Source organism: Leptodactylus fuscus, chromosome 2, assembly GCF_031893055.1.
Source record: "Leptodactylus fuscus isolate aLepFus1 chromosome 2, aLepFus1.hap2, whole genome shotgun sequence".
NCBI lineage: Eukaryota > Metazoa > Chordata > Amphibia > Anura > Leptodactylidae > Leptodactylus > Leptodactylus fuscus.
In genome coordinates, this window is record NC_134266.1 from 27,190,030 (window position 1) to 27,203,761 (window position 13,732).

Genomic DNA, 13,732 nt, shown 5'->3' on the forward strand with positions numbered 1-13,732 from the left:
TTCAAAGAATATATTGGGGTTACGTGCACCCACAATTTTTACTACTGGTATACAGTGCCATTGTCTGACTGGGAATTCAAAGAATATATTGGGAATACAAATACCCTCATTTCTTGCTACTGCCATATAGTGCCAGTTTCTGACTGGTAATTCAAAGAATATATTGGGGTTACGTGCACCCACAATTTTTACTACTGGTATACAGTGCCAATTTCTAACTAGGAATTCAAAATGCGCAAGGCTCCCGGAAAGGGACGTGGACGAGGCCGTGGGCGAGGTCGGGGGAATGGTTCTGGGGAGCAAGGTAGCAGTGAAGCCACAGGGCGTCCCGTGCCTACTCCTGTGGGGCAGCAAGCATTGCGCCACTCCACAGTGCCAGGGTTGCTTGCCACATTAACTAAACTGCAGGGTACAAACCTTAGTAGGCCCGAGAACCAGGAACAGGTCTTGCAATGGCTGTCAGAGAACGCTTACAGCACATTGTCCAGCAGCCAGTCAGACTCTGCCTCCTCTCCTCCTATTACCCAACAGTCTTGTCTTCCTTCCTCCCAAAATTCCGAAGCTTTACAGAACAATAACCCAAACTGTCCCTGCTCCCCAGAGCTGTTCTCCGCTCCTTTCATTGTCCCTCAACCTGCCTCTCCACGTCACGATTCCACGAACCTAACAGAGGAGCATCTGTGTCCAGATGCTCAAACACTAGAGTCTCCTCCATCTCCGTTCGATTTGGTGGTGGATGACCAGCAACCCACCCTCATCGACGATGATGTGACGCAGTTGCCGTCAGGGCATCCAGTTGACCGGCACATTGTGCGGGAGGAGGAGATGAGACAGGAGTTGGAAGAGGAAGTGGTGGATGATGAGGACACTGACCCGACCTGGACAGGGGGGATGTCAAGCGGGGAAAGTAGTGTGGATGTTGAGGCAGGTGCAGCACCAAAAAGGGTAGCTAGAGGCAGAGGCAGAGGTCAGCAGCTTAGGCGAAGCCAGGCCACACCCGGAATCTCCCAAGATGTTCCAGTTCGTACCCAGCCCCGAAAAACTCCCACCTCGAGGGCACGTTTCTCGAAGGTGTGGAGTTTTTTCAAGGAATGCGCCGAGGACAGATATAGTGTTGTCTGCACAATTTGCCTCTCGAAATTGATTAGGGGCTCTGAGAAGAGCAACCTGTCCACCACTTCAATGCGCCGTCATTTGGAATCCAAGCACTGGAATCAGTGGCAGGCAGCAACGGCAGGACAAAGGCCGCCTGCCGTTCACGCCACTGCCACTGCCTCTGCCACTGTCTCTGCCTCTGCCACTGCCACTGCTGACTGTGCTGGCGATGCACTCCAGAGGACGAGCCAGGACACCACTTCATCTGCCTCCGCCACTTTGTTGACTTCTACCTCATCCTCCCCTGGTCCTGTCTTATCTCCTTCTCCTGCACCATCAAAGGCACCATCAGGCGTTTCTTTACAACAACCCACCATCTCTCAGACATTGGAGCGGCGGCAGAAATACACTGCTAACCACCCACACGCGCAAGCCTTGAACGCCAACATCGCTAAACTGCTGGCCCAGGAGATGTTGGCGTTCCGGCTTGTTGAAACTCCCGCCTTCCTGGACCTGATGGCAACTGCGGCACCTCGCTATGCCGTCCCTAGCCGTCACTACTTCTCCCGGTGTGCCGTCCCCGCCTTGCACCAGCACGTGTCACTCAACATCAGGCGGGCCCTTAGTTCCGCGCTTTGCACAAAGGTCCACTTGACCACCGACGCGTGGACAAGTGCATGCGGACAGGGACGCTACATTTCACTGACGGCACACTGGGTGAATGTAGTTGAGGCTGGGACTGCTTCCCAAACTGGCCCGGTGTACCTCGTCTCCCCGCCTAACATTCCTGGCAGGGACACGAGAAGAACACCCCCCTCCTCCTCCTCCTCTACCGCCTCCTCCTCCGCCACCGCCTCCTCCTCCGCCACCGCCTCCTCCTCCGCTGTTAGATTGACCCCAGCTACGAGTTGGAAACGTTGCAGCACTGGCGTTGGTAGACGTCAGCAGGCTGTGCTGAAGCTGATCAGCTTGGGGGACAGACAGCACACTGCCTCCGAGGTGAGGGATGCTCTCCTCGATGAGACGGCAATATGGTTTGAGCCGCTGCACCTGGGCCCAGGCATGGTCGTTTGTGATAACGGCCAGAACCTGGTAGCAGCTCTGGAGCTTGCCGGACTCCAACATGTTCCATGCCTGGCCCACGTCTTCAACCTAGTGGTGCAACGTTTCCTAAAGAGCTACCCCAATGTTCCAGAGCTACTGGTGAAAGTGCGGCGCATGTGCGCCCACTTTCGCAAGTCGACAGTAGCCGCTGCTAGCTTAAAATCTCTCCAGCAACGCCTGCATGTGCCACAACACCGGCTTTTGTGCGACGTCCCCACACGCTGGAACTCAACGTTTCAGATGTTGAATAGAGTGGTTGAGCAGCAGAGACCTTTGATGGAATACCAGCTACAAAACCCTAGGGTGCCACAAAGTCAGCTGCCTCAGTTTCACATCCATGAGTGGCCATGGATGAGAGACCTTTGTGACATCCTACGGGTCTTTGAGGAGTCCACAAGGAGGGTGAGCTCTGAGGATGCGATGGTGAGCCTTACAATCCCGCTCTTGTGTGTTCTGAGAGAATCCCTGATTGACATCAGGGATAACTCAGATCACACAGAGGAGTTAGGGATAGCATCCGATCCGTCACAGCTGGAGACTAGGTCCACACATCTGTCCGCTTCACTGCGTTTAATGGAGGAGGAGGAGGAGGAGGAGGAAGAAGAGTTGTCCGATGATGTGATGGTGATACAGGAGGCTTCCGGGCAACTTCGAATCGTCCCATTGTTGCAGCGCGGATGGGTAGACATGGAGGATGAGGAGGAAATGGAGACTGAACTTTCCGGTGGGGCCAGAGGAGTCATGCCAACTAACACTGTGGCAGACATGGCTGAGTTCATGTTGGGGTGCTTTACAACCGACAAGCGTATTGTCAAAATCATGGAGGACAACCAGTACTGGATCTTTGCTATCCTTGACCCCCGGTATAAAAACAACATCTCGTCTTTTATTCCGGTAGAGGGGAGGGCCAATCGCATCAATGCTTGCCACAGGCAATTGGTGCAGAATATGATGGAGATGTTTCCAGCATGTGACGTTGGCGGCAGGGAGGGCAGTTCCTCCAGTAGGCAACCAAGTTCTCACCGGTCCACACAAACGAGGGGCACACTGTCTAAGGTCTGGGACACCTTGATGGCACCCCCTCGCCAAAGTGCCGCCACGGAGGGTCCTAGTGTCACCAGGCGTGAGAAGTATAGGCGCATGTTGCGGGAATACCTTTCCGACCACAGCCCTGTCCTCTCCGATCCCTCTGCGCCCTACACGTATTGGGTGTCGAAGTTGGACCTGTGGCTTGAACTTGCCCTATATGCCTTGGAGGTGCTGTCCTGTCCTGCCGCCAGCGTCCTATCTGAGAGGGTGTTCAGTGCAGCCGGTGGCATCATCACTGACAAGCGCACCCGTCTGTCAGCTGAGAGTGCCGACCGGCTCACTTTGATAAAAATGAACCACCACTGGGTAGAGCCGTCATTTTTGTGCCCACCTGTGTAAAGCACCCCAACATGAAACTCCATGTCTGTACTCAACCTCTCCAATTCCTCCGCATCCTCATACTCATCCACCATAAGCGTTGCACAATTCTGCTAATACTAGGCTCCCTCCACCCTGATTTCCCCCAACTCTGCTGGTTAGAGGCTCCCTCCACCCTGATTTCCCCCAACTCTGCTGGTTAGAGGCTCCCTCCACCATGAATTTGCCCAAACTGGGCTGTTTAGAGGCTCCCTCCACCATGAATTGGTCCAAACTAGGGTTTTTAGAGGCTCCCTCCACCATGAATTGGTCCAAACTGGGCTGTTTAGCGGCTCCCTCCACCATTAATTGGTCCAAACTGGGCTGGTTAGAGGCTCCCTCCACCATGAATTTGCCCAAACTGGGCTGGTTAGAGGCTCCCTCCACCATGAATTGGTCCAAACTGGGGTTTTTAGAGGCTCCCTCCACCATGAATTGGTCCAAACTTGGCTGTTTAGAGGCTCCCTCCACCATTAATTGGTCCAAACTGGGCTGGTTAGAGGCTCCCTCCACCATGAATTGGTCCAAACTGGGTTTTTTAGAGGCTCCCTCCACCATGAATTTGCCCAAACTGGGCTGTTTAGAGGCTCCCTCCACCATGAATTGGTCCAAACTGGGCAGGTTAGAGGCTCCCTCCACCATGAATTTCCCAAAACTTGGCTGTTTAGAGGCTCCCTCCACCATTAATTGGTCCAAACTGGGCTGGTTAGAGGCTCCCTCCACCATGAATTTGCCCAAACTGGGCTGTTTAGAGGCTCCCTCCACCATGAATTGGTCCAAACTGGGTTTTTTAGAGGCTCCCTCCACCATGAATTGGTCCAAACTGGGCTGTTTAGAGGCTCCCTCCACCATGAATTTGCCCAAACTGGGCTGGTTAGAGGCTCCCTCCACCATGAATTGGTCCAAACTGGGCTGGTTAGAGGCTCCCTCCACCATGAATTTGCCCAAACTGGGCTGTTTAGAGGCTCCCTCCACCATGAATTGGTCCAAACTGGGTTTTTTAGAGGCTCCCTCCACCATGAATTGGTCCAAACTGGGCTGTTTAGCGGCTCCCTCCACCATTAATTGGTCCAAACTGGGCTGGTTAGAGGCTCCCTCCACCATGAATTTGCCCAAACTGGGCTGTTTAGAGGCTCCCTCCACCATGAATTTGCCCAAACTGGGCTGGTTAGAGGCTCCCTCCACCATGAATTGGTCCAAACTGGGGTTTTTAGAGGCTCCCTCCACCATGAATTGGTCCAAACTTGGCTGTTTAGAGGCTCCCTCCACCATTAATTGGTCCAAACTGGGCTGGTTAGAGGCTCCCTCCACCATGAATTGGTCCAAACTGGGTTTTTTAGAGGCTCCCTCCACCATGAATTGGTCCAAACTGGGGTTTTTAGAGGCTCCCTCCACCATGAATTGGTCCAAACTGGGCTGTTTAGCGGCTCCCTCCACCATTAATTGGTCCAAACTGGGCTGGTTAGAGGCTCCCTCCACCATGAATTTGCCCAAACTGGGCTGTTTAGAGGCTCCCTCCACCATGAATTTGCCCAAACTGGGCTGGTTAGAGGCTCCCTCCACCATGAATTGGTCCAAACTGGGGTTTTTAGAGGCTCCCTCCACCATGAATTGGTCCAAACTTGGCTGTTTAGAGGCTCCCTCCACCATTAATTGGTCCAAACTGGGCTGGTTAGAGGCTCCCTCCACCATGAATTGGTCCAAACTGGGTTTTTTAGAGGCTCCCTCCACCATGAATTGGTCCAAACTGGGGTTTTTAGAGGCTCCCTCCACCATGAATTGGTCCAAACTGGGCTGTTTAGTGGCTCCCTCCACCATTAATTGGTCCAAACTGGGCTGGTTAGAGGCTCCCTCCACCATGAATTTGCCCAAACTGGGCTGTTTAGAGGCTCCCTCCACCATGAATTTGCCCAAACTGGGCTGGTTAGAGGCTCCCTCCACCATGAATTGGTCCAAACTGGGGTTTTTAGAGGCTCCCTCCACCATGAATTGGTCCAAACTTGGCTGTTTAGAGGCTCCCTCCACCATTAATTGGTCCAAACTGGGCTGGTTAGAGGCTCCCTCCACCATGAATTGGTCCAAACTGGGTTTTTTAGAGGCTCCCTCCACCATGAATTTGCCCAAACTGGGCTGTTTAGAGGCTCCCTCCACCATGAATTGGTCCAAACTGGGCTGGTTAGAGGCTCCCTCCACCATGAATTTCCCAAAACTTGGCTGTTTAGAGGCTCCCTCCACCATTAATTGGTCCAAACTGGGCTGGTTAGAGGCTCCCTCCACCATGAATTTGCCCAAACTGGGCTGTTTAGAGGCTCCCTCCACCATGAATTGGTCCAAACTGGGTTTTTTAGAGGCTCCCTCCACCATGAATTGGTCCAAACTGGGCTGTTTAGAGGCTCCCTCCACCATGAATTTGCCCAAACTGGGCTGGTTAGAGGCTCCCTCCACCATGAATTGGTCCAAACTGGGCTGGTTAGAGGCTCCCTCCACCATGAATTTGCCCAAACTGGGCTGTTTAGAGGCTCCCTCCACCATGAATTGGTCCAAACTGGGTTTTTTAGAGGCTCCCTCCACCATGAATTGGTCCAAACTGGGCTGTTTAGAGGCTCCCTCCACCATGAATTTGCCCAAACTGGGCTGGTTAGAGGCTCCCTCCACCATTAATTGGTCCAAACTGGGCTGGTTAGAGGCTCCCTCCACCATGAATTTGCCCAAACTGGGCTGTTTAGAGGCTCCCTCCACCATGAATTTGCCCAAACTGGGCTGTTTAGAGGCTCCCTCCACCATGAATTTGCCCAAACTGGGCTGGTTAGAGGCTCCCTCCACCATGAATTGGTCCAAACTGGTTTTTTTAGAGGCTCCCTCCACCATGAATTTGCCCAAACTGGGCTGGTTAGAGGCTCCCTCCACCATGAATTGGTCCAAACTGGGCTGTTTAGAGGCTCCCTCCACCATGAATTTGCCCAAACTGGGCTGGTTAGAGGCTCCCTCCACCATTAATTGGTCCAAACTGGGCTGGTTAGAGGCTCCCTCCACCATGAATTTGCCCAAACTGGGCTGTTTAGAGGCTCCCTCCACCATGAATTTGCCCAAACTGGGCTGTTTAGAGGCTCCCTCCACCATGAATTTGCCCAAACTGGGCTGGTTAGAGGCTCCCTCCACCATGAATTGGTCCAAACTGGTTTTTTTAGAGGCTCCCTCCACCATGAATTTGCCCAAACTGGGCTGGTTAGAGGCTCCCTCCACCATGAATTGGTCCAAACTGGTTTTTTTAGAGGCTCCCTCCACCATGAATTTGCCCAAACTGGGCTGGTTAGAGGCTCCCTCCACCATGAATTGGTCCAAACTGGGCTGTTTAGAGGCTCCCTCCACCATGAATTTGCCCAAACTGGGCTGGTTAGAGGCTCCCTCCACCATTAATTGGTCCAAACTGGGCTGGTTAGAGGCTCCCTCCACCATGAATTTGCCCAAACTGGGCTGTTTAGAGGCTCCCTCCACCATGAATTTGCCCAAACTGGGCTGTTTAGAGGCTCCCTCCACCATGAATTTGCCCAAACTGGGCTGGTTAGAGGCTCCCTCCACCATGAATTGGTCCAAACTGGTTTTTTTAGAGGCTCCCTCCACCATGAATTTGCCCAAACTGGGCTGGTTAGAGGCTCCCTCCACCATGAATTGGTCCAAACTGGGTTTTTTAGAGGCTCCCTCCACCATGAATTTGCCCAAACTGGGCTGGTTAGAGGCTCCCTCCACCATGAATTGGTCCAAACTGGGTTTTTTAGAGGCTCCCTCCACCATGAATTTGCCCACACTGGGCTGGTTAGAGGCTCCCTCCACCATGAATTGGTCCAAACTGGGGTTTTTAGAGGCTCCCTCCACCATGAATTTGCCCAAACTGGGCTGGTTAGAGGCTCCCTCCACCATGAATTTGCCCAAACTGGGCTGTTTAGAGGCTCCCTCCACCATGAATTTGCCCAAACTGGGCTGTTTAGAGGCTCCCTCCACCATGAATTTGCCCAAACTGGGCTGGTTAGAGGCTCCCTCCACCATGAATTGGTCCAAACTGGTTTTTTTAGAGGCTCCCTCCACCATGAATTTGCCCAAACTGGGCTGGTTAGAGGCTCCCTCCACCATGAATTGGTCCAAACTGGGTTTTTTAGAGGCTCCCTCCACCATGAATTTGCCCAAACTGGGCTGGTTAGAGGCTCCCTCCACCATGAATTGGTCCAAACTGGGTTTTTTAGAGGCTCCCTCCACCATGAATTTGCCCACACTGGGCTGGTTAGAGGCTCCCTCCACCATGAATTGGTCCAAACTGGGGTTTTTAGAGGCTCCCTCCACCATGAATTTGCCCAAACTCTGCTGGTTAGAGGCTCAATCCACCCTGATTTTCAAAACAAATGTTGGTGCCAACCTCAACTTACTACAAGGGCCAAATTCACTGCTGGTGACAAGCTCTCCTCACTGCAAGTGCCAAATACACATGTTTCAAGGTGTTTTCCTACTGTCAGAGAGGTGGTATTGAGTGTGTAAAGTGTGTAGTTGTTAGGCTGTGATGTTGGGGTAATAGAGGGTCTTTGGTGTGTTAGATGCCCCCAGACATGCTTCCCCTGCTGTCCCAGTGTCATTCCAGAGGTGTTGGCATCATTTCCTGGGGTGTCATAGTGGACTTGGTGACCCTCCAGACACGGATTTGGGTTTCCCCCTTAACGAGTATCTGTTCCCCATAGACTATAATGGGGTTCGAAACCCATTCGAACACACGAACATTGAGCGGCTGTTCGAATCGAATTTCGAACCTCGAACATTTTAGTGTTCGCTCATCTCTAGTCTTGTGGCTTCTCCTACCGGCTATGGGCTTCTGGAAGGCAGTGTCCTGTGCCTGATGGTATCGGCCACTGACTACTGGAAGTCCTGTGCCATCTCACACCAGCCATAGACCAGTGCCAGAAGAAAGCATCCTGTGCTGTGCCTAAATAACAAATAAACGTGTTGGATTTGGCAAAAATAAAAATCCCGTATACAGAACTTATTATTTATTACAACCACCAAATATATGGAGATGGAACAAAATATCTCATATAATAAACGCCATGTAAAATAGTTATAAACAGTCAATTAAAGGGGCTGATCGATGACCTATATTAATAAAATGTTAAAGGTACCTGAGTGTTTATCACCAGTTGCTGTGCAGGGTCTTGCTGGGCGGTCTGACCTATGGCTGTATAAGCTTTCATACATGAGCTCCTATCGGTGTTTCTAATACTAATAGCACTATTATGACTGCAGCACATGTGACATTAGTCTCTGAAGCAGGAGATATATACAAGTCTCTATATCAGTCTTTACATTTAATTCTATGAGGAGCCGAGATGGGCGACCTGACAAGTAGTGAACTGGGTTCAGCCTTTATATTTAAAAATGTTTGGTTTTATACAAAACCGAATAAATGGAGACTCAGGTCAGATGAGTCAGAGTATAATAGATGGAGGCTGAGGTATTTCATACATTCTTATTTCCCCTTACCTCTTTTATACAATTTGCAAAATACCAAAAAAACACCGGCTACTCTTCCGAAGACGAATATAAAATATAACTTTTAATATAAATCCATTAAACAAATAAACAAACCAAATTAAACAAAAAAAACCCTAAAAAAACTCCAACGCGTTTCGGAACAATGAGTCCCTTTTAAAAGGCATCCATTATGGTGATTTCAGTTCCCTTAAATACTCTTCTTTCACTTCCTCCCAATCACAGTTTGAATTCATTAACAGATTGCACATACAGGTGATGTTGAAAACAGGTGAAAATATCCTTTACATAAATGGAGACAAGTAATACAAACCTACAACTCTATTTCCCTTTGTTTCCCTCAAACATTTACAAATCATATTCCTATTATCACTTTGTTTTAACATTACTTTGATTTTTCTACTCACTAGACATTTAACTTGAACTATGTTCTCACTTGTCTGCGTTATATCCAACAACGAAAACACATCCCCTTCTTATTATTAGGATCAATATTCCATAACTTATGCATAGAAATATAGGATAACAACAAACCTTTGTAACATTACTCCATATGCATACTGGACAGTGGGTTTGTGTTTAATCAAACTAGACTATTGCATCGTAACAGAATACACAAGTGTGTATTTGCACATGAACATAGAAATACATTTCTAGGAAATAGAAAACCTCCAATTTCTGGACTCACCATGTGCGATGATCCCATAGATTCACATAATATGGTGCGCAATACACTGTTTTATGCCTCTTCGCAGCGTCCGACCATCAGTTGTAACATGGGAAAGCCAACTGTCGTGACAATCAAGATGCCCATGTCACCGCTGAGGCCTGACCCTGGCTGCCTCATCTCATTGTCTCTGTGAGGAGGCCTAAAAGAGGTAATGGAAGGTTCCCAGGAGCCCTGACAATGATATACACTATTTTAAGTAAATTTAAGGGGTGATTCTTAACGAACTTCTTTGACCTATCTCTGAAATGAGGACCTCCTCATCCAAACTACCCTCAGGTGAAGGAGACAGCACTGAGGGTGTAGGGTCCACCTGCAGACACACCTTCAAGTGATTCCTGTGGACCAACTGCGGCTTCTTCTGGTTGTTCTACTGGTAGCTCAGGTAACTGCAATGGCCAATCTGCTCGGCTGGAGGGTGACAAAGTCCTGAGAAGCCCAAGAAGAGTCTGATTCATCTTCTCACAAAGACCATTGCCCTGTGGGTGGTAAGAAGTATGTGCAGCTTCTTGCAGTCATACAGGGTGCAGTGTTCCAGGAATAGCTGATACTTAAAGGCTGAACCCCAGTCTGTGAGGATCTTCTCAGGACAGCCTTAGGGAAAGAGGCTTCCAGAAGTTCTTAGCAGTTGTCTTAGCTGATAGATCATGTATGAGGACAGCCACTGTGAACTTGGTATAGTGGTCAATTATAGTCAAGACGTAGGTGTATCCAGAGTGGCTGGGTTTTATCTTCAGGTGGTCCAGAGCCACAATCTCCACAGGGTGATGACTCTCAATGGGATGGAGTGGAGCCTTCTGGTCAGCTTTCTCCCCTCTGGTAAGGGTACAGGCAGTACACTCTCTGCACCACTTATCGACATCCTCCCTCAGATCAACCCAGTAGAACCAATGATGGTAGCCTCTGTTTTCTGAACCCCGAAGTGTCCATACTTGTCACGGTTGGCCTCCAAGACTGTGCCCACATTGCACCGAAGAACGATAATCTGATGAAGGACGGTGTTAGAGTCAGGATCAGTGGATAGTCTGTAAACAAATCCTCCTCTTAGGAACAGCTTCCTCCTCTGCCTCCACAGCTTACACAGTTCTGGGTTGGCACGAACTCCACAGAGTCCGGTTGGCATCATCCCTTGGCTTAGAAAGTCTTGTATCTCATGCAGAACTTTACTTTCAGATTGCAATTGGACCTACAATTTTGTCTCAGGAGTTGACTTCACCAGTGACTGTGTAGGAGTAGCAGAGGGGGATGGGCCTTTAAAGGTGTGAACTGCTTGCTTGGCATACGGGGCATAGAAGGCTGGCATCTCCATCTCTTCCCACACATCAGCATCCTCCCAAGGTCTGGTCTCTGTTGGTGGCCAGAACAAGGCATCAGTTCCAATGTTGGCTTTGCCGGGCTTGTACTTGACCATGAAGATGTAGTTGGCCAGATGTGATGCTCATCTTTGCTCAAGAGCGGGTTGTGGGTTGTTGTCTGTGTAGACTTCAAAGGGAGTAGTTGCCAGACAGTCCTTGAACTTCTCAATAACAGCCCACACCAGGGAGAGGAACAACAGCTTGAAGGAAATGTAATTCTGGTCATTTCTCTCAGCTCCCTTCAAAGACGGGCTGGCAAAGGTAATCACTGTCTCCTTCCCATCCTGCACTTGCCTTAAACCACACTTCTCAAGATAAGGGGTAAGGTAATTGACTCCAGATCAGGGAGTATTAGAGAGCCCAGAGTATATTCACTATCACCCTTGAACTAAACAAGGTTCCCTCTGAAAACTGGCCTCTACCTCCCTTAACCAAAAAGACATGTCATAGCTCAATCTGGGGAAGTAAGTATTGTAATGACTAACCTCCAAGATTAACACCAGGGATTTCACAAAAACACTTATCCTGAGGTCACTGGCCTAATGCCAAACCAACAAGACTCAGTGCTTCATGAACCCCTTACTTGGGTCAGAAATGACTTTCCTACGCGTTTCTGACTGCGCAGGCGTCAGACATGACGAAGGAAGAAGACGACAGACAATGGGAGGAGGCAGATGAAGAAGAAGGATGCCTCCATTGCTGCCAAGACCTCATTAGCATACCGGTAAGTACCGGTATTTCTAAGGAACAGTGCGATGGAGACCACATCTAAAGGTAGGAGACGAATAGCCTTTCTTAAGGCTATTCCGACGTAGTAATTAGAAAAAAAGTTGCTTTAATGGTAGAATCCCTTTAAAGGCCAAGCTCCTCCTATCTCTCCAGTTGGCTCCAATCAAGGCACCGCATTAGACCCTGCCCCACACATGCATAGAATCACTGCCGGCTCTCAGACTATCCCGTAGCCGCTTCGCCTGTGTCTTACTGCATAGTATAGATGTATTCCAGCTATACAGGCATGTGTGGCCAAACGCCAATCACCCGCAACAAGGAAAACACCACATATCTGCCAATTAAGCCTCCGATAACTATTCCGATTGGGCATTTCATCGTGCAGGCTATAATATACATATATATATATATATATATATATATATATATATATATATATATATATAATATATTCAGGCCCCCTGAAGAAGCAGGGGTGAAACGGTCCGTCGGGGCTCAGAGTGGAGGTCGCAGCTGGTGAACAGTGGTTTATATATATGCTTCACATTTTGTCCTATGTAGGTTGGCTTATGTAATATTGGCATGTGTGTGTAACTTTACATTGGTTCTGTTACCTGATATGCTTTTACTATATAGTGGTGATGGGGGTATGATCTTTGCAATGCTACAGATATTTTTCAATTAAGTGCCCTAATCTTGTGATATTGTGGGCAATAGGAGCCTATTTACATTTATATATACAAAATACTGGGCCTCTCTATACACACCTTTATTGTGGCTGTTCTCATCCCCCACACCACTAGCAGATTATACACCTGCTGGAGCTGCTCAGTCCAGTGCGACCTCCACTCTTGTTGTGTGTTTTTAAATGTTTTTATGTGTTTGTTTTCCTGATACCAATAATTTTTACAATTAAAAACATTTTTGTAACAATAAATTTAGATTTAAAATCAAAAGAATTTTTTTGTGTTATTTATACATTGATACTTAGTTGGTGCTTTTTATAATATACAGAATATACATATCTGAAATAATGCAGATGACTAGTATAAGCTGATACAATAGGAGCGTCAGAATATAAGATGGGGAAGGTATATATGCTGAGCCTATGGCCATCAGAATAACATGGGGAATTATGTGGTGTTTATCCCACTTGCAAGTGAGCAGACAGTAATGGATGGACCCCTCATATTGAATCACTCGCACGTTCATGTCACCTCCACCTCAAAAACATTTCCAGAATACACCCTTTCCTTACCAGAGATACACTAAAGACACTTATTGTCTCTCTGATTCATTCTGGCCTTGACTACTGTAACTCCTTACTAATCGGCCTTCCCCTCACTAAACTCTCCCCTTTACAATCTATTCTGAATGCAGCGGCCAGGCTCATCTATCAGGCTAGACACTACAGCGATGCCTCTGGTCTGTGCCAGTCACTACATTGGCTGCCTATTCATTATAGAATAAAATATAAAGTTATCCCCCTCCTCCACAAGGCTCTCCATAATGCTGCACCTCCCTACATTTCCTCCCTCATCTCCGTCTACCGCCCAACCCGTGCTCTCCGTTCACTCAGTGACCTAACACTTACATCCTCTATTATCAGAACCTCCCACGCTCGTATACAAGACTTCTCCCGAGCTGCACCACTTCTCTGGAATGCTCTACCCCGGACAATCAGATTAACTCCCAATTTCTACAGTTTCAAACGCAAACTAAAGACACATCTTATCAGACAGGCCTA